The sequence below is a fragment of the Melanotaenia boesemani genome, chromosome 16 (assembly GCF_017639745.1).
Source record: "Melanotaenia boesemani isolate fMelBoe1 chromosome 16, fMelBoe1.pri, whole genome shotgun sequence".
Taxonomy (NCBI): domain Eukaryota; kingdom Metazoa; phylum Chordata; class Actinopteri; order Atheriniformes; family Melanotaeniidae; genus Melanotaenia; species Melanotaenia boesemani.
This window is the reverse complement of record NC_055697.1, coordinates 27,584,286-27,607,119: the sequence shown is the minus strand read 5'-3', so window position 1 is coordinate 27,607,119 and position 22,834 is coordinate 27,584,286. Positions and strand designations below refer to the sequence as shown.

General features: G+C 38.2%; 1 long non-coding RNA gene across 1 annotated transcript; it reads left to right on the top strand.

Moving 5' to 3' along the window:
- Positions 1 to 1,849: 1,849 nt before the first annotated feature.
- Positions 1,850 to 10,016, top strand: LOC121655756. The gene is made up of 4 exons (XR_006013290.1): positions 1,850 to 1,916; positions 5,673 to 5,676; positions 6,840 to 6,845; positions 10,006 to 10,016. It is a non-coding gene; the product is annotated as an uncharacterized LOC121655756 (long non-coding RNA).
- The last annotated feature ends 12,818 nt before the right edge of the window (positions 10,017 to 22,834 follow it).

Sequence of the window (22,834 nt, the reverse complement as noted above, 5' to 3'; positions counted from 1 at the left end):
TGTCTGAACAAGTCTTATGGTACCAACTGACTTGTGCTGCTCCCACGTTCAGCTTTTTAAAAAAAAAAAAAAAAACACACCTTACACTTTCTGCATTTTTTTTTAGTTGTTAAAAGGCTTTCAGGGTCTTTGTAGACTTTGGTAAAAGACAGCAGAAGAGCAGAGGTGTATGCAGCTTCGCAATGGAGAAAGGAACAGTAATTCAGGTGTCTAGGGTGCTGCTGCTCAACTGAAAAAAGTCTTGTCACTGCTGAACCATGTGAACTCTGGTGGTTTGAATTTCAGAGCTTTTTTCTGTTGTTTAACTCAAATCAACTGTCAAAGCTAACTGTTCAGAGAACTTCACTGTACTTTTTCAGCTGAATATAAATATATAGCCTACAGCCTACTTTGCATATGAATTCAAAACCTGATCATTAACATTTGTTGATCAATAAAGACAAAGAAATAACTTAATTCCATATGTTCACTGTGAAGGATTCAAGTCTAAAATACTAATCTTGAAAATTATGATTAATCACAAAGCTTTGAGCTATCTGTTTCCTCTGGAGAGGAATCTCTGTAGGCCTTTTAATTAAGCAGATGTTCCTATCAAACAGCTATGACAGATGTTGAAGACGATGGTCTCCAGAAACCTGAATGCCTCACATATTTATTTTTTTCTTTCTCCAGTAGGCATGTTAAATGACAGCTACAGCAGTGATATTGCACAAGTTCACAGGCACCCAAAAGAGATAAGTTTAATTAGCTGACACAGCTAAAACATTTGAAATACAGTTATTCATTAATGTTTTAGATTTATTTTAAGCTATATTTCTTTTCTTTTTTTTTTACAGTGTTTTCTCTTCTTTTAGCCTTTTCAAGTTTGAACTGTAATTAAAAAGTTTGATGAATCAGACAAGGAGAAGGCCAGCAGGGTGTACTTTGCTGGCCTAGAGATGGCCAGAATTAGAACTATTTTGAATTTCACAATGTTACTCTGAATAAGTCTTTTTGGTCTGCTTCCAGAGTAGGAAAAATACATTAGAATTGTTGTGGTCAAGCCCATTAGACTTCTTGGACATGCCAGAGGCTGCCAGCTGACTTGTTTGCTTGATAGTTTGTGGGCCAACAAGTCCAGTAAGCAAAACAGCCTCTTAGATTTGACCTTTAAAATTAATTTCTGAACTTAATTTTCAAGAGAATTTTTCAGGTGAAACGCCAAACATTGTGATAAATGGTCAGCCATCACTGCAGCTTCCAGCACTTTCAACCACGCAAATAAAATTAGACCTGGGTTACATTATCGTTGAAACATGCTTTTCAACATCCACAGTCTTTCCTTGGTACATTTCAACAGACATAAGGCTTACTTTTGGTCTGTTTACATTTATAAATAGGTACATCAATGTCAAAAGTTGTCAAACGTTACTGCCAACATGCTCCAATGCATCCTTAATGTTGGCATGGTGATTGGGCAATGCAGAGGTTAGAGATCACTCCCAAGTTCTGATGTCAGTTTTCAGACAATAACAAATATGGCAATAGTAGAAATCATGGTAATCTACAGAAAGAGATGAAGGTAGCGTAGTGGGCAGTCAGAACCTTCTTGTTTCCTTTCACTGGTCACATGTGAGCTGTGCTGCGCAACACTATCCTGGTGGTACCACCCTGTAAATGACCCATGTTTCTTTTGTTTAAGAACAACAACTTACAGTATGGTGCCTTTTTTTACATTGTTTATGACTGTAGAGTTATTGTTTTAAATGCTTTTATTTTGAAGACGAGGATGCAGTTCGACGACACCTCGCAACTTCCGCTTGGTTGTTAGGGGAAGACAAAACGGGAATGTTACGATACAGTTTGTTCGTGTTAAGGAAATTTAAGGAACTTGTTCGGTTTGTTTTATAGCACCTGGCTGGAAGGTGCAGAGCTATGTTTGTTACAAATCAGAATTTTGGAGTTTATTGTACTTCATTGTATTGTATGTGATTTAGCGTGTTGCGCTAACCGAATAGCTAACGCTAGCTAATGATGTACGGGTTATTGCCAGTAAAAGTGTGGTTATATGGAATTTATGTGAGCTGTAACTGTATTTTTATTTGCTTTCAGCTCTTACGGTGTGCCTGTGATTTTGCCTTGTACAGATAATAAATGTGTAAACCGTCATCATGGGCCATCAGTCATTTCTGGAGAGTGACATTCTGGTTGGGATGCTACATGCCCCATTTGCTACAGTTTGATACACATCCACGAGCTATCTGAAAACAGACCAAAATCTCCATATAAAAGGAGGCAGATTATTTAGAGTAGAACAGGAGTGTCAAACTCCAGTCCTGGAAGGCTGCTATCCTTCAGGTTGTTTTTGTTTACCTACTTCAGGACACCTGATTCAAATCAAATGGACCAAACAGCTTCTTTTCATCTTCTTCACAATGACCCAGTAATTTCAGACAAATGTGTTGGAGCAGGGAAACAAAAAAACCCTTAAGGATAGTAGCCCTCGAGGACCAGAGTTTGGCCCCTGTGGCATAGAGAAGGGGTGCTTAACCTTTTTCACCTCACGGCCCACCTTTTCCAGTACAAAGTGGCCCGGGGCCTATTCAGATATCAAAAGCTGTATTGGATAAATTGATGTTGCTTTAGTTTGATTTATATTCAAGAACTACATGTATATATGTATATATGTATATATATATATACATATATATATATTTATAGTGGCTATATATAGCCACTATAAATGAGCCAATTTGGGGTTTTTTTGTGCAAAAGATGGCTGATGACCCAATGTGGAGACAAAATGTCACTTAAACAGGTTGACAAATTACATGAGAGAAAATTAAAAAGAACAGTCAAATAAAATAAATGGTCTTAGTTTCCAGTCTTGTAATTTTGAGTTCTGTCCTTCCTGTTTTATTTTGTAGAGATTTTCCCCATGTGTGTTGTGTTTGCTTTACTTCCTGCTCCTGGCTTGCAGGTCAGTCTGTCACACCTGTTTCTTGTTTGTAATTAGTTCCCTTAGTATTTAAGTTCGTATTTACCCTTTGTTCTGTGCCAGGTCATTTTGTATTTATTAGATGTCACTGTCAGTTCATTACACTTCATTTGTGTCTTTGTTGTATCTTTTGTTAATATAAAATCTTCTTCAGTCCTGTATTTGGATCCTTCCACCTTGTCTCATTCGTCCATTCCTTGACTGTTGTATGGACTCACGTTGCCCGTCACTGTACTAAAAACAACAAAGTTTGGTAAGTACAACAAAAAGTGTAAGTATTTAGGCAAAAATGCTAATCCAGCTACAAGACTGTCTATATTACATGCTAGAATCCTGCAATGTGCTGAGTACTGGTATTGATGGGTGGTCTGCAGGAAAGTTGCTTCATGTGTTAAGAAATATACATGATTTAAAATTTGAGGATGCAGGAGAATCACGGCCGAGAATAGTATTTATTTATTTTTAATAAAGGTATTAAAGAACCGTTTTTTTTTTTTTTTTTTAATATTTAAATAAAGTATCAGGCACCGTTGTTTCCTTTCTTGGAGCTGGACTTGTGATTCAGGAACAAAGAACACAGTTTAAACCAGGTACTGTGAATGTGTTGTTTTTTCCAGCCAATATGGTTAAAAAAACATGTTGGTGTGAGCAGCAACATTTCACAGAGATAATATGACTTGGTGGAATATGATGCATGTTTTATTAAGTATGTTAAGTTCTGCTGATAATAAACTAGCTCCAAAGTATGTTATGTGCGATAACCCGGGCCATCACAGTTTGGGCCCTGGATTTTCTTTCAATTGGTCAGGTCCAGACTTGGCTGGGAGAATACTGAGGGTAATTGGCTGTTAACACCCGGGAAGTGTGTGACCTGGTTTTAGGGTTGAAGAATGTGGACCCGTTCAGGATTCTGCTTGAAGCTGGAGATTTAATTCATTCAGATTATGTGGCTGAGATGAGCCAGTTTAACATCATTCATAGTCTCCTCTAGTTTAGAGCTAATGTATTTTTATTCAGCTGCATTTCTGCTGGTGGAACCAAGCAGGTTTTCATCTTAAGTTTCATTTTAAAAGCTGGTATGACTTACTGATGAATGTAATAAGAAACAAGATATCTGCCCTCCTTTCAGTCTAGTTACCTGTTTCTCTTTCTATTTCTCTTTGGTTTAGTTCGGTAAACCGTGATCTCTGTCTGTTGTTGTTTGGCAGTTGAAAAAACTAATTGTTGCATTTCTGCCACCAAGTAGTCTGGACCAAAATGTTTGCAAGAGCCCAAGTTGTCAAAACATGAGTTCCCCTGTGACATTTTCCCAAACTGCCACGTCCCCAAGTATGAGCTCCACTGGTTTAGATAACGCTAGATTCATTGATCTTACCTTTAACTATGCTAGCATGTGCTTTGTGGATTTGTTCTTGTTTCCTTGACAATGACTATATCAGATGTACTGTTTTTGATGCAGCAGCCTAAAAGAGGCATCATCCTCACATCTGACCAGTAAATGCACTCTACTGCAGGGAAAGAGCAATAAACTAAATGGCTTCATTCCTGATGACAAAAACTGGAAATGAAGTGTTTGCATTAAATGGAAATGGCAGATAATTTGTCTGTTATTGAAAGCCGCTTTAACCAAGCGAAAATGCTTTGTGTAATCTTCACCATGCCTACTTAAATTATCTGTCAAACTATGTAGACTGCATAAAGCAGTTTCACATGTACCATATTTTATTTATTTAATATCATTAATGGATTTAAAATGTATGCTTTCGTAATGCAATGTTGTTGCAATGCTAAGCAGGAATCTTTGCTTCTTACTGAATGCTGCCTTTATGAGGGGGAGTAGCTGTGTTTAAGATTCAGCACATCCCTGCAGACTGTCACCCACACGTTATATATGATGTTCCATACTGACTCCTTCAATCTGTAGCTTTTCAATCCATTATTGTAGAAGGGTGAAATATAACCCCAGTAATTACAAAATTCCTTAAGTGCATGTAAAATACTAGTGTGCTAAAGTGAATGTGCCTCGTTGAGTGCTTGATTAATAAAATCGGATCTAAATTGTGCAAATTTTTGTTTGCACTTTTCAGACACTTGAGGCACAATATGATGAAAGTTGTAAATGTGAGGTGAGAGGAAAAGCTCTCATAGCAACCAGGAAAGAGGATGTATTAGGCAGGTCTGTCTTGATGTTTAAGCTCCCCTGCAGATCCAGATTTTTTTTAACAGCTCATCTGTTTTACTGTTGAATTTACTTCAGATTCTTAAATGTTAAGTTTTTGCCATGAATCAAACTCTCACAGCCTTGGCTTGTGGCTTTACTCTCCAATGTCTTCCTTTTTAGATGAGTGGGGTTTATGAATATGCTAATGATCTCCATCAACAGTCCAGTCTCTCAGGACTTTTTTGCAGTTTCATCTAAAAAATCTTTTTTTGTTAAGCTGATAGTGTGAAGAGCAAACAGTAATAAGGTAATGATGTGGGCTGCTACCTCACTCATTGAATGGCAGTTATCACATTGCTATTGTTGTTTATGTGCCCTGGTGTCTTGAAAGAAAACTCATTAAAAGAAATGTTGGACATGCCTCCTTGTACTTGTAATCATAAATGTTTGGAATGGAAACTTAAAATAACTTAGTTAGTTTCAGGGTTAAATTTGTGAGAGGACTTTCTGAAAAATGTAAACTGCAGATTAAAGACCAGTGTCCTCGCTTCTATTTTGGATTGGATATTACAGTGTCTCCTAATGAACTGAATCCATTTCCCACTGTTATTTAAAATCTGTGACTAAGACATAAAAACTTACAGAATCCGATTTCACGCTACTATAATCATGAACGCAACATGTCATGTTTGCCATTTTAGTAACCAGAAATAAACACACCAACTTACTTCTCCACCCAGCTTCTGTTAGCTTCTCCAATAATGTGATAGAACCACTTAACAAGTACTGAGTGTTAATTCTCAGTTAGTTCTGGTTCCTCCTCCAAATCTTTTGTACAACATGCAGACTGACTCAACTTTTCTCAGGCTGAGGGTGGTGCTCTACATCTTCAAAGTAGAAATTTAAAACAAGGATACTGCAAAGCAAGTTCAACACTGCCAAGCTTTCTTTGTAATAAGTGGCTCAACCAAACCTAAACTTCTCTTTTACACTTTTAGAAGTTTAATATGGTAGCAAGACACACTTTCCCTTACTTTATCAACTTCTTTGCACATTTTTGTCTGTAGAAGAGAGAGAAAAAAGCTTTAATATGTAGACAAAAAGCAATAAACCTGGCTTATTATCTCTGCACCTGCATATTATAAGTTTGCATGTGATAATTATTGTTGTTTACTCACAAATGACCAACTCTCCACTGAAAACCAGTTCTGCAGCAAATGACCAGTTTGACATTCTTTGTTTTCTGCCAACATGCTCACCTCTCATGTACAGACTCTACATTTGCTGGTTTTAAACCCCATCCGCAATCACAACTCCAGCTTCTGGATATCTACACAGAAGGCCCACAGCAAATTCTTACCCTTTCTGCAATACACCCAGCTGCTCCAGGGCTTATCACTAAATCTGCAAAGTAGGGACCAACACTAATACCCTAGGCTGACACCAGAGTGCAGTTATTTAAATGTAGTAGGAAGCCTTATTTAGCCCAAGGCAGAGCAGATTGGCTTCCCAAGAGGCCTTAGAAGAACTGTAGGAATGACCATGGATGATCTTTTCAAATCTGACCCAGTTTGTGTGTTCCAGTACAGCCTGGTAGGAGTAACAATCTTTGTTGAAGACTTCCCCCTTTGTTATGGACAAACCAGTGGCACCACATGTAAAGTCAAAATGTTACAATAGGGACAAAAAACCACCTGAAAGGCTTAAGTCTGTGTGAAGACGGTTAGAGAATGAAATAACACAGATCTTCTATCTATTTAGTCCCCGTACTCTCTCTACATATATCATTCTAACCTTCATGTTTGCTTTCATTTGCTGCTTACTGTATTTTTTTTTTTTTTTTTACTTGTGATGAATAAAAGCAAAGCAATGTGGTTATGATTACAAAATATTATGACCTTGACTTGAAATTATCCTTTTCACATGCAATCGTGTTGCATATGCAAAAGAAAGCTTCTAAAATACAGCACATTAGCCTGTGTGTATACATTCTTCAGACCATGTAGATATACATTAATTGGGGCAGTTTAAGGCTGAAATGTTGAAGTGAATATGGGGGGTGGGCAACATTAAGCAATAGAATTTAACAAATAATATAGAATTGTGATTCTTTTTCTTTGCTATAGCCTATTCTTAATTGACTAAATTAAGATAAATATATCTCACAGTTGTGTAAGATCTTATAAGATGTGGTATCTTCGATTTGAGGTATATAGAAATGGTTCAGATTTTTCCAGCACCACATTGGCTCAGGTCCTGCTTTAGGCTATAACATACCATCCTAACCTAACCTTTCTTAACGCCTGTGTTTGTGTCTCCAGGAATGAGAACACCTTAAACACAACTTATGTCATCCTGTTCAGTACCACTCCTAAAAGAGATGTGAGGGAAATGCACATCATAAGCATTTCTACGTTGGAGCAGACATCTTTGTCAAGTCTTTCGTTTAACAAGCTACGAAGGCTACAAACGGAGGAAAGAGGGGTGGTTTGATAAAGCAGTTTAGTGCTGTGTTGCTAGACCTGAGAGTAAAGCCAACACCTTAAAACCCATTTATGCTCTATGCTACAGTCAGATATGGAGCTTCCCCTCATCTCTTGTGTTCTTTACCTGCCTAATTTTGTCAAGTTTCCAGAGCTCTTGCAGCTGTGTCCCTCCGATGCAGTATCATAGCAGAATGCACAGCGGCAGTGTTGTACAGTATAGCTGATGTGTTACCAGCAAAAGGAGCAAAAAAGATGAAGCCTTGTTGTATTTAATGGCTACACAGACCACTGTCGTCTACTGCACTGCCTCTTTTTGTCTCTTTCTGAGAATGGACATTATCATGATCTCCACCATCACCATGTTTGTGATTGTCTACAACTGATGTCAGAACTTGAAGGTGAGCGCCGAACTCTGCACTGCCTTTTGGTGGATGTACTGCCTAGCAACCATGCCAACATAAAGGATGCACTGAAGTATGAGGGCAGTGACCTATGAAATGGATGTTCCTAAATAAATTACCCTTTATCTGACGCTAGAGGACGTATCTTTTGATCAAAATGGCTATACTGAGTATTTCTGCATTCAAATCATTGTGAACCAATGGCGGGCAGTAAAAGGCGAGTTAAGACAGACCTGCATTTACATGCCATAAACCCACAGGGCATTGCAGTAGCGGATTGCTTATTACATTAGCTTTCTTTATTTACCAAAAAACTTTGCTGTGAAAGAACAATGGATTAGGTTTTACAGTCATCACAATATAACAAACCACACATTGGTTTGCAGTCAACACTTCAAGGAAGACATGTGCTAGCACAGCTCCTATGTTCCATGCCATTTATTTATTTATTTGCTTGCTTGCTTGCTTGCTTGCTTGCTTGCTTTCTTGCTTGCTTGCACCGCTGTAGTACAAACAAGAAAAACATGGCTTCAGTTAAATTACATTTTTTAAAATATTTTACAACCACACATTTCACCTTCATGGATGCCATTTGGCAGGTTGAGATGGTTTAAGTAAAAACAACTATTATTGAAACTCTAATTTTCTGCTTCAATTTCACCCTTGGTTAAGATTAGAAATGTTAGTGTCATTGCAAAAAGAATGTATTTTTGTCCTATTACAGTAGCCATTGAGGGTACCTGCTCTCACAACAACAAGCTCTAGAGCTTGCATTTCTGTGCAACAGCACAAATCTGTCTGCATGTTAATATACCAATAGAGACAGTGAGGCACAGTGCCCACTGTTATATTGTTTCTCACATTTAGTGGCCAAACCCACTGTTCTACTTTGCTATCTTTCAGTGGTTAGCATCCATTGATTAGCTGTTTTATTCCTTTCACAACATTATATTTTTTCACTTTATTCTTTTCCTTTTCATGTCTTTAGTGTTATAATTGTGAATGTAAAGAGCTCCTGGTTGATGTCCAAATTCATATATATATATATATATATATATATATATATATATATATATATATATATATATATATATATGTATATATATGTATATATGTATATGTATATGTATGTATATGTATATATATATTTAATTAATTAATTAGTAGGCCAGTTATTGCTTGCCCTCTTCTAGTTAGTCAATCACCCATCCAACCTTTTAGTCAGCCACACTAATGTCCTAAAGTTAAATTTTGAAGGTCTGTTATCAGTGAGGGATGCACACTTAATCACATTAATTAATCTGACAGTCTTTATCAAAGACATTATGAGCGCCACAGAATAGAGGGGAGTGGAGAGCGGAGCAGTGAAATGACGTGAATGGGATAGAAGATGAGGAAGGAAGAAGATGACAGGTTTATAAATTTGTCATCACAGGATGAGAGAGACATGGGATGAGGAGGAGAGGAAATTAAAGCAGGACAAAGGAGCAGAGGAGACAGACATTATGACAATAGATCTGAATTGGGTTACTTTGTGGTTAATCCTCTATAATTCTGCCTCATTTCACAGACTGAGAGTTTCCATAGGAGCTCATTATAGGCTTATAAATTTGCAGGGGTCGTTTCTGCAGGGCCATGGTCAATGCATGCTTTCAAAAGTGTTTGAAGCACTGTATCCATGAGAGGGGTTCATGCAGTGAAAAACATGACAGATTGAGGCAATAAAGCTGGCCTGTTTCAGTTGGTCACTCGTTGGGGAACTGAATGTATAAGTTCAACACAGTAAAAGCAAGTAGAGAGAAAATACTGCACTGTGGCAAGAATCGTTTTATCATACAGTATGTAAGGTGTTATTGGACTTCTTGTGTTGCAGAATAAATATCAAATATAATGACTGGGTCACCTTGACAAATCCATGCAGCTGACAGTTCCCACAGTGTACATTTTGACTTATCAAGCACAAAAGAAATATATTATGAGGAAATGATGGATCCCATTTGATGCCAGTCATCCATTCTGATTTTTTCTTTTAAAATGTTTAGCAGATCTTTAAATATCACACATCCAGTCAGAAGAATCAGTGTCATGAGTTTATTTAGTTACTTTTTTTTCCTTCTTTTTTGCCATTTTTATGGCAGAAATGTCCACAAAGTGCTTGGCAAAATTTTTTTGAAGTACATTAATGAAGTTAATGTCAAACAAGTCACAAGAGGCATCTCAAATTCCCAAAATTTGGGATCCTGTGTAAAATGAAAATAAAAAGAATGTTATGAGCCAATATTTTATTCACAATGGAGCATAAAGAACAGATCAGATGTTACAAGTGAGACGTCCTTTCATTGGCCAACTCCCCACTCCCCACTGGCAGGCGCAAACCTACATCACAACCCGGTTACCACGCGACCATGAACAGCTTGCCAGTGAAAACAAACCCTACATCACACCAGCATGTGTTAGTGTGCAACTTTTTCTCATAGTTTTAAGTTTTCTCCATCAGTTTATGATAGAAAATTATCTTTAACGTCATACAATTATATTGATCCCCTCAGTGTCAAGGCTAGAAAAAAGTATAAGGCCAAGCTTGGCTCTATGCACTTATGCCTATCTGCTGTCACATTGTGAAGGAGCTGCTAACAAGAAAAACTAAGAACTTAACAAAAACCATCAACAGACGTTTGTTTTGTTACTGTAACCAGCCATTTCATGATATTTTTGGCATCTATACAAAAACAACCACACATTTTAAACAGTAATATGAATCTTTTATTCACCTGTCACAATATGTTTTGAACAAATTGAATATTTCAAAGGACTCCAACGTCGTCAGCATCAACACTTTTGATAGCCACTAGCCAGTTAGCATGTCTTTCTGGGCTTTTGTGTTGTTCAGTAGTTCGAAGAACGATCTCTTAGTTTCGGTGGAACAACTATGTTTATGGCAGCCAACCACGACACATCTTTTTGGAAAATTTTAAGGAAACTGCAAAAATAAAATAAAAATCAATGAGGATCAATGCTGAAAATCCAATGGTGTTACGCTTTAGCAGCTTTTTTATGTTTACTCACAAAAGACCTCGATGCGACAAAGTTCGCATATGTTCCCGGATGTTTATGCTTAGAAAAAATTGTTTTTTAAAATTCCTGGATCCAGGTAGTGATCCAGATCACCATCAAAATTTTATTTCTTTTTCTCTTGTTCATTATTCCACTTTGGAGATTTCCTGAAAATTTAATCAAAATCCATCTATCACTTTTTGAGTTAAATTGCTGATTGGAGGACTACTCTGCCACTAGTAGTATGTTGTATTTCTGCCAACAGATGTCCTAAACTCATTGATCAAACAAACTTGTTAACATAATGGATTTTATTTATTTTTTTTTTTTGGTTCCAGCCATAAATTATCACTAATACTTGAGTTTAACATAGATGATGTAAAAAATAAAGCTGGGAAAGGTAGTTCAGCAAAATGGGGCAAAAATGGTCCCTGATTCTTTACTTTTAAATAAATGTGTTTTTTGTAGACTGGGACTGGGGCCATGGGTGAAAAACTGGGTTAATTCTCAAATAATTCAGGCAAGACCTCTGTCATTATAACCTTAGCATAAACAAGGTATTAATGAGGGAATGTCATTACACTGTGACATTACACACCCCTAACAAGGTCAACAGGATTTCATTGCAAAATGGGGACATCGGAAGGTGTTATAATAATGGCGACATAATGGTGGCGTGTCACAACAAGGTGTCTACAGAAACCTGCACTGAGTGTTTACCCCAATTAAAAATGTGAGAGACAGAAAATGGAGAGAGACATGGAAAGAACCTAAGGCCAGAGAGGAAGGAGGAAGGGAGAGATGAACAGAGGGAGAGGTGAGGCATATGTGGGGAGACAAAGAAGGGGAGAGGAGTTAGACGAGCTGCAGCATGGAAAAAAATAGATGAGGAGAAAAGAGATTGAAGGGGCAGGGTGTAGTGATTAGAATGTGATGGCCTGTGTAGAGCTTTGCGTGTGTGTGTGTGTGTGTGTGTGTGTGTGTGTGTGTGTGTGTGTGTGTGTGTGTGTGTGTGTGTGTGTGTGTGTGCATTTGTGGGTCTTTGAATTAATGAGAATCCCAGATGAGAGAAGAGGGTCATCATGACCTGCATGCAAATGGCACCAAACACACATGGCAAAACACACCCTCACATGTACACACTTACTGACATGCCCTCAGTTTCTATCTCAACTAACTCTATTCCACACACACACATGCACAAGAAAAATGCACCAGGCATCACTCCTCTCTGACATACACACCCCCAGTGTCATTCCTTTTTGTCTAGTCTTAAGGCTCGGCATGCATCAATCTGCCAATGCACGAACAGCATCGAGCGACATGGCTGATCTGTTAGCTGTGCGACATGACGGTGTCAGTCATTGCTGAATCTCAGTAACGTGGAGAAGTTTAGGCTGCCTCTTATTACTCATGGGTCAACCCCTCACCTTGACAAACAGACTTCAAACCACATTCGTTTGTCAAGGGAATGTGGCTTGTCCACATTTCTTAATCGAAAAAATGTCAAAAAAGCAGATACATGTAGCACAGATTCACCTGAATAATACCAGGGAAGGGGGATGCATTGCTTTGTAAAGATTTCAGGATTCAATTTAGCTAGTTTACCTCTAAATAAATAAGCATTTCTAGATATTTAATACATAATCTGCTATTTGCAGTGTCAAACCCATGAAATTAATATATCTAAAATAGTTTAATAGTGTTTTGTAGATTTAAGTAGTGATTCAGTAATTGTATTGCATTTATATTTGGTTATAAAAAGGTTGTTTTATCTAAAAAGATTTACAAATGAGTGCCATTTAACTTCTTCTTGGCTAATTTGTCCACCTCCTGTCTGAAGTAACATACATAAAATAGATGGGGTATATCTTCAAAACTAAAAGAAAAAAGAAAGCTGAGAGATAACTACAGAGGTGTCAAAATCAAGATATGTGTTATTGTTTTAGGGTAAATGCACCTGGACCACAGGAGAAAATGTAAATGGTTTTCTCCAAAGAAAACAACATTACTTTCAGTGAAAACCAGAGGATAGCAATCCAGTGCATCCAGGAATGAATAAAGTAATGTCAGATGAGTAACTGTGCAAAAGCAGAAGCTGAAAAATTGAACCTGAGCAGTTTTACAGACGCTTAAGGGATGCTTTACACAGGTATAGATCTCTGGAATCCACTGGCCTCTTTCAGTTGTCAGAAGAATCGAAGGATAGCCCCCAAATTCACCTTAGAAACAGAAAGAAGTGAACCCCTTGATAGTCTTTCATAGGAAGTGAATACTTTATTGTAAAACCTCCTCCATCCTCACACAAACTACCAGGATTTCAAACAAAGTCATAGGAAAAGATTTTAAGTGTTTTAGGAGCTGGAATAAAAGTTTTGACCACAAAAGAGCAATAGTAAGATGTAAGATTTGATTTTCTGATTCTTTTTATTTTATTTATTTTTTTGCTAATCTTTGGCTACTAACTCGAGTGTTTGTCCCACAATGATGAGACAGGCATCTTTGTAATCTCTGCTTTCATATGACGCCTTGTTCATGTGTTGTGCTTAAAGTGGAGAAATTAATAGGAGTTCAAAAGGTGGGTTCACACTACAAGATAATCAGGCTGATTTTGTCCCAATCTTCCCCCTTATGTTCATAGCCAGCAAAGGCTCGACTGTAAACAACATTGTCTAATTTATCCTATAATTTGGGGTGTGTTAAGTGTGGTTTTGTCCAGTCTGCTCAGAGGGCCTCGGAAGGAGAGATCGTAGATAATGAACATGTTTAATATTTGCGACTAGACTGACTGAGACCTACCAAATCTGTTCCATAGTGCTCCTTTAATCCATTGGTACCAGACACCCCATGGGCAGAAAATGACTGACAAATATGTATTTCATATGACTCATACAAGTGATACTTGAAGAAACTGATATCTTTTGAGGTGGTACTTGACGTAAAAAATTGAGAACCACTGAAAAATGTAATTTGTAAAGATTTTCAAGATTTTGAGGATTTAAGCTTAATAAATGACAGTAACTGGACTTTGACTACCTTCACTAGTTTTTACTTACTGAAAAGAATATCGCAGCAAAAAGTGATAGACCAAAAATGCATCAAAATAGTCTTTGACCACATTAACAGCAGATAGTTTTGGTACAAACCATAGATAATTTTAGAACCTCGAATGTGATGATGCGTGGGGGTGAAGCTCAGATGGGCTGTAGTCAATTTGCTGCTTTAGAGTCTAAAAACTTGAAACTAATAATGATAATAATAATCTATGAATCCTGCATCAAATCAAATGAAAATGGGGCATTGCCTAATAAAGTGGGCAAAACTAGCTTCTAAGGGCCAGAATGTCCCAGCAACAGACATTTTTATTAAATAAACAAAACTTTCACAACTTAAGTTATAAAGTTAAATGTGTTAGGAAGCACATTTTCCTCATTACATATCTGACAACACAGAGCAATAACATCACCCCAAAGGGTACTTTTTCTTGGCACCTAATTTTTTCCAAGGTTTTATGTCTCATCAGAGTCTGACTTTCTTCATTTCCATGATGCTGGTTAGGAAATCAAACCCATGCAAAGTTAAATAGACTGAAGAGAGGATAAAAGACATTGGTAAGCTGTTTTGTTGGAAGCTGTAGCACTTCCAGTTGCCCTTTCTACATGTCAGAACTTTGTAGACAGCTTACCCAAAAATACCTTGCTTGAATCATCAGTGCTCTACATTTTGTGTTGTTGATACAAAGTTGGGAAACTTGGATGACAGCAAGAGTCTCAAATATGATGGCTGGTGTTAAGGTGACTGTCCATAGCAAATATAAGTGAAATATTCCAGAAATAAATTAACAGGAGCATAATATGCAAAATATGAGTGTGTTCACAGGTGGAATGTTTTCCACAGTTTACCCCACCTCTCTGGAAGTATCTATGCAAAGATTTCTGCTTCCACATATATCAGTTCATCCATTATGCATGACCAATTTACACTGACAAGACAGGAGGCAGTGACTGAGGAAGGAAAGAAGTAACGAAGGAAGGGAGGGACAAAGAGAGAAAATAGTTTAATAAATCTGTAATTGGTGGCCTCTATATATGTGTATATGATGCACTGATATTAGCAAGGACGATCAGGATATTGGAAATATAGACACAATAGTATGTATAATCATAATGGAAACCCCATTTATGTTTTTATTTATACAGAGTGAAGAAGAGTGCTGCCACTGTTCTCCCGTGGGCAATCCCATCTTGGAGCATCATCAGCAAGAGTCTTGTGTTATTGCTTACCTCAAATACTTCACTGTGTGTGTGTGTGTGTGTGTGGGGGGGGGGGGGGGGGGTGTGTGTGTGTGTGTGTGTGTGTGTATTAGTGACTGTAATGGCCTTGAAACAAATACCCGTAACAGACGTCATTCAGCTACTGACACAGACAGTCAATGAGACAAACAATTGTGGTCCAACATCCCACTTGACACATCCATGAGTGCGTCCTGATTAATTGAAAAAATAAATAAATAAATAAATAAAAAAATCTTTAAAACATAACACTAACAGCTGCATTTTTTTAAAACTGCAAGTGGCTGAATTGTCTTCTTATGGGTAGATTCAGTAACCTTACAAAGAATTGCTGTGCCAGGCACTTTCAGAGTTACCATTTTATTCAGCCCCAAACAAACCTGAGCAGAAAGAAAGTATAAGTGTTTTTTTTTTTTTTCTTCAAAATTTCTGACCAGTGATAAAATGATTGCGTTATTGTGAAGAAATGTCAACAATTCTTGTTGCATGCTGCATGAGAAATATGTTTAAAGATCATTATCACTACAGTACGGATGTTCATCCATCCATCCATCCATCCATCCATCAATCCATCCATCCATCCATCCATTTTCTTCCGCTTATCCGGAGTCAAGTCACGGGGGCAGAAACCCAGACTTACCTCTTCTCCGCCACATTCACCAGCTCATCCGTAGGGATCCCGAGGCTTTCCCAGGCCAGCCAAGAGATGTAGTTCGTTCAGTGTGTCCTGGGTCTTCCCTGGGGCCTCTTTCTGGTGGGACGTGCCCGGAACACCTCACCAGGGAGGCGTCCAGGAGCCATCCTGACCAGATGCCTGAGCCACCTCATCTGGCTCCTCTCAAAGTGGAGGAGCAGCGACTCTACTCTGAGCCCCTCCCGAGCTTCTCACCCTATCTCTAAGGGAGAGCCCGGACACCCTGCAGAGAAAACTCATTTCGGCCGCTTGTACTCGCAGTCTTGTTTTTCAGTCACTACCCACAGCTCATGACCATAGGTGAGGGTAGGATCGTAGATTGACCGGTAAATTGAGAGCTTTGCCTTTTGGCTCAGCTCTTTCTACGGATGTTTATATTATTTAAATAGTTTTTGGTTTTTATATAACTATGAACATATTGCAATAGTTATTTTCCTTTATTTGGACAGCCCCAGATCCTTCAGGTTTGAATTGTAATTATTTACCTTATGCACCTTCATGTTCAAACAGGAAAAAGAAAAAGTCAGTTGAGCTAAATATATTGACTCCAACACACCTGATTCAAATAAAGTACTTCCACATCAAGGTCTTTGCAAGCTGCTTAATAAGAAATTAATTTCTGCCCAGTGAGGTGAAGAATAGAAACATCTAAAACTTCCCAGACAGTAGGTCCTGAGGACCAGGGGTCTCATTTATAAAACTGTATGTGGCAAAGATGACTGCAGGTGGCGGAAATAAGGAAATGCGGCACCCAAAATCTTCCAGATTTATAAAATCGTGTGCACTCATGTCCCACGCCTGTTTCCGTTTATAAATCAGAATCGACTCTAAAGTTGCTACATGTGGGGGTGCGCCTTGCCTCGCCCTTATGGTCGCTATAAAAGGTCAGGTGAATACCTATAATAAGTATTCACCAATATCATTTCCATGAAGGTTCAGGAGGGGAAAAGAGGGAAGAAGCGGATTTCTTCAGAATGTGACACTGAGCCTGATGGACCTCCCCCCAAAAAAGTTTTATTTGGTGGGCCTTTGGCGGGCATGGTCATTACCAGAATCAGAAAGGCAGAGAAGCGGCAGCAGGTGACAGATGCTGTCAATGCCGTGTCAGAGCACAAGACACGCCAGAGGCATTTGTTTGTATTTATAAAATAAATATGTACAGATACAACTCAGATTAGTACCATTTTTTAAGTGTTAAATAATATTTCTTTATAGTTCCTGGGTGTTCCAGTTGGGTTGGCGGTGCTGCCGCTTTGGTTGGAAAGGGTGAGGCCAGAGACTCCACCTCAGAGAAAATCCTGCAGGTGCAGAGGGACAAAATCAATGCTATAAACGAGGTGGCCAAGTACTTGCGGGAAATAAAGGCCATCTGGACAGAAATTAGGACAGCGCTAAAAAAAAAAAAACATTGTAAATGAAAAAATAAAATAATAATAAAATTAAAAAAAATTCACCTCTTGCATGTTTCATAAGCGTTGCATCACTTCTAGACCTCCAGCCTCCGGTCTGCGTCCCACTCTGCTGGGTCTTAGACTGAATAACTGAGGCTCCTTCTCACATGTTCTTTTACTAACTGGTACATGTTGGGATGACTTCTTCAGAGAGATGTTTGCTTGACACCATAACGATGTGCGGAATATGGGCGCATATCTTTGCAAACGAAGCAGTCGCCCCAGTTATTGTAGACCCAGGCCAGTGAGCCACATGTTGAATCGCACATGATTTGGACGTTTAGAGAATGAAAGTACTTTGGTAAATGACAGCAGATTTAATTTGCAATTTCCCGCTGGGAATAGTTTTACTATTATTGTTAGTAGTATTATTATTTTTATTTCATTCTCACTTGGTGCTCTTATTGCAACTTTAATGCAGACAGTAGTGCCAATTTGGGAAACTGGACATCGCTGCAAATTGAATTGTTTTGCTTGCCTGTTCTCCCTCAGTGTAGGAAAGTTAATGTAACTTTGTGACAAATCAATGATGCTGTCTCACACATTTGGTACAACATGGCTGAAGGTTGGCTGTGATATCCCCGACCCGTCAGCCGGGTCCTTCTGTGTTCATTCATGACAATAATTCATTACATCAATATTACTTTTTCTCCTAAACTGAGTTCTTCTTTGTTCCAGCAGGGTGCAAGATCAAACTAAATTCTAACAACACAAAATTTGTTTGAGGCGAAAAAAAACAAAAGAAAAGGGATTGGGATTTCAGAACTTAACTCAGTTTTAATTCTTTCACATTGTGGATAATCTCACAGATTTATCTTCTACAACTTTGAGTGCAGACTGATCCACAGTTTGACTACTGAGGATATATTTCTTGCTGACTCAAAAAAACAATTTCTACTGTGCTGAAGCGCATCCATCACATTAGAAATAAAGCACCTTTAAAGGCTGAATTATCAGCATGAACATATCTGCATCTTCCATGTTCATCCTAATCTAAACTGGGTCACAGAAAATTATTGGCTGTTATATAGAAAAGCAGAAAATTGGGTGCAGTATTCCTATTTTTCCCATTAACAAATGTAGACGTTAGCTTCTCTCTGTACATGTCGCCTCCCTCTTCAGCCATTTTCTCCTCCAGCTGTTTAACCGTGACGGCTGCTGTGATGACACACCTGCGCCTTGGTCAGTGCATCAACGTGTGCAGAGCAGATAATGGCATTGTTACTGTGAGTGTTGGTGTGTCTTAGAACTGTGCGTAATAAGGCCTGTGTGAAATGAATTATTGAACGGTGTTGATGCCACGCAGGTAGCCCCTGCCTGGAGGCTGTATCTCGGATATTGCATGTTAGCACAGCCTTAGCTCTCACCAGTGATATGGACACACTGCACACAAATTCAGATGCAGCCACAGCTATAAAGTGCTATCTTTATAATCTACCACATGCTCACACGCTCTCATATAGACACACTTTAAACCATCAACACAAATGGCATGTAAACATGCAGAGGCATCCTCTGGGGGGAAAAAATGGGCTATCACTGAAACCAGTTGTCAGCATTTAAAATAAACAGCTCCACAGTTTCTTCAATAACATTTTTTTTTTATGAAAAACTTGCAAACGTCACAGTGCCTTAAGAGCTGTGCTTCAGTAAAGGTTAACTCGATTAAAAAGTAAAAACATGAGGCTATAATCCGAATGTTGTAGCACAGATCATTAACTCATCTAATTAAAACTCTAAAAAAGCATCAATTTTGACTCGCCTGCCTGTACTTTGAAAATGTCAAGAGAACTACCGTTAGCCTTAAGTAATTAATGAGCAAAAGCATGTTGTAAATTCATATTTCTAATTGCTGGAGCACTGTGGATGACTAACAGCTTCATAACTAATCCCTGAGATGTAGGTGCAGCAGGATAAAGTCAGTTTAGAGATAATCTTCTTGGGTAGTCTTCTTGATTTTCCCCAAGATAAGTGAGTCATTCCTCGTGTCCATTGTGTCCACCGTGATAATCAAGGCCATTTTATGATAAGTGATGTTGTTTTCATGTTGGCTGCATTAATTCTAACACATTAGTTGCAGTTATGCTTATTTAAGTCCTTTCTGTTAGGGTCAGTCTGCTTGCATTTTGAACATTTTTCATGGCTCTAAATAACATTAAAGACTTTCTTCTGAGTCAGAATTGGTTTGGTCTTTTCTGGGCAAATGTGGCAACATGGTGGTCCAATATGACAGGTAAGAAGGGTGACCTGCAGAGTCTTTAAAAATATGTCTCCTTCTGATGTAGAAAAAATACAATTTAAACTTGAACATAAGGGATTAGCAGAACTGTGAAGGGTTAAAATGTAAATTTATTGGCACCTGCTTTGTTCTGCAGTACCACCTTTGCTAGCCTCTAAATAAATCAATTTTTTAAAAGAAGATTTTTTTTTTAGGCTTTTAAATCAGATTGAATTAATCAAATTCATTTAGTAAGACAAAATGACTAAAATGAAGACTGGCTTACATATTGTTTGTGGTGATTGTTGGAAGATAAGATAAATAGTATGTCCTAAATGTAACTGCAAACTGAAAGCTGGTTAAGGAAATTTGCCAATCCAGAACAAGAGTAAGCCCTTGGTGCCCTAGGCGGATTTATGGTTGCCCCATAACCTCCCCTACCCCCCTTCTTTTTTATACACACAATTCCAAGCATTAATGAACAGCCATATGAAAGATCTTTCAGAGACACATTTGGCATGAGGGAGTAAGCAGTTGAAACCCTCAGTATGGCTTGAAGATGCTCAGGAGTAAGTCTGGACCTGTGTTTTGACTTATTACAGTGTAACTACACCCCCTACCTTTTGCGTAATTCCACCCACTGCTGTATTTGAAAAATGCCTGAAACTGAAAGGGTTAGGGTGGGTGGGTGGTGATACACCGGTGGAAGTGATTGACAGACAGCAGCTCAGCTCACTGGCAAGATGGAAAGCAAGATTCTCAAAGCACCTACGCCACAGAGCGGTCTTTGAGGTGGAAGACTTTTCCCCTCCTGAACCTCCTCAGCTATACAAGAATGATGTGGTCCTGAACTGTATTAATCTGAGCTGTTAGCACTGTTAAGCTGACCTGTCAGCAGCTCCAGTAGCTCTGCAAAGCTGTGGAGACTCGCGGCAGGTTGTGGCAGCTGCAGGAAGTGCTGCTGTAAGTTGCTGCTGCTACGATTTGAGCTGCGGTCTGTCTCCAGATGAGGATCAGCAGGTAAAGTGTTACTTTTACACCCCTCAAAAGCATAAATCCGTCACATTGCAAGAATATTTAATCAAACTGTGAAAGAACAGAAGTATGAAACTAGCAAATCTACACCATATAAGTTCACAGCCGCTCATATGCATTGTTGCACATGGTTCTCTTTGCCCACCTATTTGCATCTGGTGGGAGGAGGCTGTGGGGTTTTTAAAATCTTTTTTTTTTTTAACCTACAAAATCACATTACTTAATAAATAGAAAATACAAATTTTATCAACAGTGTATTTGGTTTTCATTTAAGTAATTAAGAAATACTGTGTTGTTTACAGCTGAAAACGCACATTTTTGGGTGCACTACCCCATTTAAAGTTCTAGATAATGAAGAGCCTTTCAAACAGATATGTGCTCCCAAATAGACACATGGCCCATTTGAACATCTGGAAGGCTCAGGGAAGGTGGGGGCAACTCTCAAACATTACCCAGGCTTGTCTGCTTTTCCACTGTCCTCATACTGGGGCCCAAAAACTGCAGAAAACCACTTTATCATTTTTATTAATGAAGGTTTTAACAGTTTTCAAGCCTTAATTTTAGAATGTGTATCATTGGGTGAAACAAAGTTATTAATGGTCCTATTTTAAAATCTGAATTTGGCCTTTTTGTTGAGGAGAGAAGTTGATTTTGGTTGTGTAGTTGGCTTGTGACAGTGGTGAACAAAATCCACTAAAAACCACTTTATCCACAACATGCTTCATCTCTGAGCCCAGAAGTGTTCATCCTACTCAGGTTTAGCATCACAGACAGCTGCTCTGATAGTTTTCATGTTTCATTTCCCGTCTGCTAGATGTGAAGAGTTGTGCTGTGGTCATGTGACTGACTGGTGAAATGCAGCAAGCACAACTCATTAGAAAAGTGTGTTTAAGATAAATACTTCAGCTGTGCTAACACTAAAGTTTGATGTCAGGTTTTTTTTTTATTTTTTTTTTATTTTTTTTTAATTTTTTTTAATTTTTTTTAATTTTTTTTTTTTTTTTTTTTAAACAGCATTTTTAATGTTGGATAACATCACACACCGCTACACTAGAACCTCTTTCCTTCCTCCTCTTTTCTAAACTTTCTGAAAGACACTCCTGAACAGTAGTTGTTGACATCTGTCAGTATTAACCTCTACATGAGATGTGCCACACCATAACTCGTCCCTCCCCCTCTCTGGTAGTGCATGGAGGTTTCAATCAAATCAATCAATGAGAAACAACAAGAGGTGGGGGGGTATTAATATTTTTCTGTATCTATTCACCTTTTATTTTCAAGACAAAGCACAATGAAAGGTTGCCAGTTATAGCATTTTTTTTTTCTTTTTTTTTTATTTGACGTCTCACAGCGGCTCTGAGCCAATCTGCCAAACACAATGTTGATTTTCATTTCTTTTTTTCTAATGTCAATAACAATTTTCTTCCAGCCTCAACCAATTATCTATATGCTTGGCAGCAACAGTTGTGTACTCATAATTAGTTTGGAAAAGGTCATGGAAAGAGTGTGGTGATAATTTTCAGCCTAATATGAACATTTCCATTTATTTGTCATTGAGAGTCGGACTAATATTCTTCTGCTTCATTTGATTGCCTTTTTACCCGCGTAGGTTTGTTTTCTGTGTTTTCTAAATAACACTGCAGATTGCATCATATGAGCCAGGCTGATTTCATCATACTTTAACTGCCAAAAGGGATGCTTTCAACTCCTCTAATAAAACCAAGCCTCAGCACATTTAATGTCCCTGTCTTTCATCCTGCCTCTCTTTGTCTCTGTTGCTTCCTTCCCGTTGATGCCACATTTTGAAGGCAGAAAGGCAAGTATAAAACGAGTTTTGAAAGGAGTTTTTGTTGTTTTGAAAGACAATATGTGCAATTGCCTTTGGCTTTGCTATTGAACGTCTTCCAGTGTGTATACATTTACTGTACAGCTAAAGTATTTAAAAATAGCTAATCCTATTGTAAATGCAGAAGCATGTTCACACAGCTCAGAAGGTAAAATGTATATTTGCCTCTTCACATGGCATAGACCTTAAAAAATGTGTTCTTCAATAAGGGATCCTGAA